The following is a 5,119-nucleotide window of genomic DNA, read 5'->3' as shown; positions in this document are numbered from 1 at the left end:
AAATTTTATTTTTGAATAGAAAATTTTGTCAAAACTTTATTTCTTTAGAAAATTCTGTGAAAATTTTATTTCTATTGAAAATTTTGTTAAAATTTTATTTATATAGAAAATTTTGTTAAAATTTTATTTCTATAGAAAATTTTGTCAAAATTTTATGTCTATAGAAAATTTTGTCAAACTGAATTATATACGTATTTGATCGATCATTTTTGATTTAATATATACCACGTATGGACTTACATACAATTTAGAAGACGGTGTTAGGAGTTTTAATATACCTTGCCATCGGCAAGCGTTACCGCAACTTAAGTAATTCGATTGTGGATGGCAGTGTTTAGAAGAAGTTTCTACGCAATCCGTAGTGGAGGGTACATAACATAAGCTTCGGCCTGGCCGAACTTACGGCCGTATATACTTGTTTTTTTTTTTTATTTGCCAGAGTAATTTTGATTTGCATAGAACCGGAAAGTCTTGTTTAGGCTTTTTTTTCCTGAATCGCCCTTCTGTTCATCTATTTGTTGTACACAATGTTGGAAGGCTCCACTGTATTTGCTTATGTATTGTGTTTTGATTATTTGCGAATTATGCTATGCACTTATACACACACCCACATTCAAAAACGTAGTTGACCATACCCATTTTTCTTTATGTAGAATTTTCTTTGTGCAGATAAATATTTAATTAATGAGTTAATTTAATATTGAAGAAGAGTGATCAATTTGATTATTTCAAAATAAGAGAATTTAAGTGAATTCATGTATATTAAAATTATTTGTGTAGACCAACAACATAAAATAATTTATGTTTTCATTTGAGATGGTTAAGGAATCTATACTAAAATGTTTACTGCAAATTCAAAAATATTATCTCCAATGAACAAAAGTGTAATTGCGTGAAAACGTGGCAAATCGTAAGACTGTGCAACAATGATAAAAGTTTGAAAATTATTAAAACTAGAGTCGATCATTGTAATACGCTTCGTCTTCGATATGTTTCCTAGCGATGTGTATATTCTTATTCCAAAGTGATAGACTTTTCACCTCACTCTAATGCTTATTAATGCTATTATAACTATGCGGACATCCACGAATATATTCAACCCTGATCTAATACAGGCTTCTTAATGATCCGATAGTCGATATTTTTTTCAAATATTGTTTCAATTTCTTAACTGTTTACTGACCATTGTTATTTTCACTTAACCGTTTTCGTCCGTTACATTTGTCTTTTCAAAAAATCCAAACCAAACGAATCCACATATAAATCAATTTCAAAAACCATTAAAAGGTGTGAAATCATTTATACAAATGAATATGAATGAATTTTCTTCTTAAGAAAAATCATTTTTGTTATCAAAGGTCACACCACCCCATGATCTAACACTGACCACAGCATCCTTCAAACTCACCGATAAGGGTCACATGTAATAAGGGTAGATTTCTAAGATGACCTTTACAATTTTTGATTGTTTTAAAGGAAATTATATTATTGCATATCCTCTTAGAGGAAATTGTAACGTATATTTTACTTATGCTATGGAAAATAAAAATTATTTTCGTAGTGGAAAAATATAAAATTTATTTGAAAAAATATTAAAAAACCTTTTTTTTTATATTCTATAGCGTAACCCGGCCCGCTTCGCTGCGCCTTCCAAAGCGTTTTTGTAGGAATATTTTGCGTTAAGTTAGTCAACCATATCCTTCGTGCTGAAAACAAATTCGATTTGAATTCTTTCAAACAAATCCGACTACGTGCTTTTTCGTTTATAGGTACAAATACGACGGATATGCATATGTAAAACGGTTCGCCTTAAAAAATGTCGGGGAGAGGGTGTACCCTTTCCTCCAAATTTTTTAAATAATGTTCTGTATTCAAGTAGTTGGACAATCTTCTATATTTCTTGTGAATTTTAAGTGTGGTTTGTCAAGGAAAGGTATCCTTCTTCTCAACATATCTGAAAATTGAGCACTACATTATAATAACATATAAAGAATTACTGTTTCCCATCCAATAAATCGGAAAAAGCAAAAGTAGTAAAATATTTTACCACATTAATATTTGCTAAAATGTTGGAAAATTATGCACCCTCTACGTTGGCTGCCAATTTCATGTAAATTTAAGTTCTTTACTAAAAAGAAGTCAGGCAGAAGCCTGTGCATAAAATATGTCATAAAATTATGTATCGATTTACAGAAAACCCTCTACTTTCAATTTAAGAAAAAAACGGACAAAAGGGAACCCTCTCCCCACCTTCGCTCTACTCCGACCTGATATCGAACTATCACGTACCCTATATTAATTTCACAAACTATTCAATGGTCCCTATAAATTCTATCGAAGTAAATCGACAAAGTTTATTTAAATTTTCCCCTTCCCCAACCAGATATCGAAAAATCATATACCTACTAATCATCAATCATGTATACATTTAATCACCTCCTTCCATGTTCCCTGTAAATTTCAAGTAGATCGGAGATGTTTAAATTTTGCTCTATTGTTTTAAAGGGACGTCACTTTTCCCGATACAATATCGACAAACACCGTAGTGAATAGCATCCCTAACTTTCCCTGAAAATTCTTGAAACTTTCCTTCAAGTGTGGGGCAAGGAAGGTTGCCTCTTCGTTCATAACCTTCCCCCACTGCTTTTGTTAATTTCAAGAAAACTTAAGAATTTTTTTTTGTAGCTTTAGAGGAGGACCTCCTCCCCGACCAAATATCGAAAAGTGATGTAGCGTATCTTTTGCAAACGTCCCAGAAAATGTAAAGCAAATTATAAGCCTAAAGGGGCAACCTCTCTTCCATTCAAATATCACAAAATCAGGTATCAACTATTAATATCGTAACCTCTCCCCAGTCCTCTGTAAATTTCAAGTAACTCGGTAAAGTTTAATTGTTTCTCTGTATGTACTTAAGAGAAGCGGATGTCTCCCTATGCCCTTTTATTTTTATTAAAAAATCAGGAACCTGATATAAATTTCATAACCTCACCCAATTGTTCCGTAAAATTTCAGTCGGGGGAGTTTAGTTTTGTTTTCACTGTACTTTAAAAAAAAAGTCGGGCAAAGGGGTGGCGCCCCTCCCCGACCAAATATCGAAAAATAATGTAGCAGATTTTTGTCTAGATGCCAACCCCAACATTCTATGAAAATTTCAAGCAAATCGCATAATTTTGTTCCAAGTTTCAAAAAGTAGGGCAAGGGGGGGACCTCCCCCGTCCACATATGAAATCATCAGGTACCCCATATTAATTCCATAACCTCACCGCATGTTCTCTGTAAATCTCAGATAATTTAGAGAATTTTAGTTTTTTCACTGTACTTTAAAAAAAGTCGAACAAAGGGGAGGTCCCCCTCCACCACCAAATATCGAAATATAAAGTAGCGGATCTTTGTCTAGATGCCAACCCCAACCTTCAATGAAAATTTCAAGCAAATCGGTCAACTTTGGTCCAATTTTCAAAAAGTCCGCCAAAGGGGAGGTCCCCCTCCGCGACCAGGTGTCAAAAAATGAGGTACCCTATTTTCACCACATGAACGCCCCCTACGATCTCTGAAAGTTTCAAGTAAATCGGATCAGCCGTTTCGGAGCCAACTCGGTACATACAAACAAACAATCAAACAAACAAACAAACAAATAAACAAACATAGATTGAATTTTATATATATATAGACTACAACCAAAACAGAGTAAGCCCATTGTGAAAAAAATGTAAATTTATTTTTTATATTTTGTGTACATTTTCGATTGTTAGTTTCAAACGAAAGTTCTGGTTTTTATTAGATGGAATTTGTTCTTCAATGATGGTTGAGAAGTGAAATCTTGGAGCTCAGTTAATATGGGGGTTTATATATAACTATGAACCGATATAGACCACGTTTTGCATGATGTTTATAAATCATATACTGACATCATGTACCAAATATCAACCCGATCGAATCAAATTTGCTCTTCCAAAAGACTCCGGATAAGGTTTATATTGAAACTATAAATAATTGTGAGACGATGTGGAAAATTTTGTTTGGTTGTTTGGGGGCATATGTAGAGTGATCGGGCCGATTTATTTTCTTACACCGATTGGCGGTTTTAGTAAAAATCCCATTTTCTGTGGACCGGCAGAACCGGCATTCAATGCCTCAACAACCGGCTTTCGGTTTTTACATTTTCGTTGTAAAATTGACAACTGCAATGAAAACACTTCTAAATATGTGCGGCGTGCATTTGAATTAAAAATAATGTCTTCAATTTTTAATAAATTCCCGAATTAGTTTTTTCCTTGATTTTTGTGCCCATAAAAATAGATTTCCTTTAAAAATCGCCTATCCAGTTTTTTGATTACTCTAGGCATATATTAACATCACGTAGACATTTTCAACCGGATCAGAGGAAATTTTCTCCTCCAAGAGTCTCCTAAAATTATTTAGTGGTCCTATATGTAATACCATCCGATCTAGATTAACAACAACTACTTGCGCCAAGTTTCAAGTCGATAACTTGTTTCGTTCGGTAACACAGTGCAACACAAAAAACAACAAGTAAGGAAAGTCTAAAGTCGGGCGGGGCCGACTATATTATACCCTGCACCACTTTGTAGATCTAAATTTTCGATACCATATCACATCCGTCAAATGTGTTGGGGGCTATATATAAAGGTTTGTCCCAAATACATACATTTAAATATCACTCGATCTGGACAGAATTTGATAGAGTTCTACAAAATCTATATACTTAAAATTTAAGTCGGCCAATGCAGTAGGGTGGAACACAATGTTAGTAAAAAAAATATGGGAAACATTTAAATCTGAAGCAATTTTAAGGAAACTTCGCAAAAGTTTATTTATGATTTATCGCTCGATATATATGTATTAGAAATTTAGGAAAATTAGGGTAATTTTTACAACTTTTCGACTAAGCAGTGGCGATTTTACAAGGAAAATGTTGGTATTTTGACCATTTTTGTCGAAATCAGAAAAATATATATATGGGAGCTATATCTAAATCTGAACCGATTTCAACCAAATTTGGCACACATAGCTACAATGCTTATTCTACTCCCTGTGCAAAATTTCAACTAAATCGGAGCAAAAAATAGGCCTCTGTGGTCATATGAGTGTAAATCGG

Source organism: Haematobia irritans, chromosome 1 (genome assembly GCF_050003625.1).
Source record: "Haematobia irritans isolate KBUSLIRL chromosome 1, ASM5000362v1, whole genome shotgun sequence".
NCBI lineage: Eukaryota > Metazoa > Arthropoda > Insecta > Diptera > Muscidae > Haematobia > Haematobia irritans.
The sequence above is the reverse complement of the archived record's forward strand: the minus strand, read 5'-3'. Positions refer to the sequence as shown.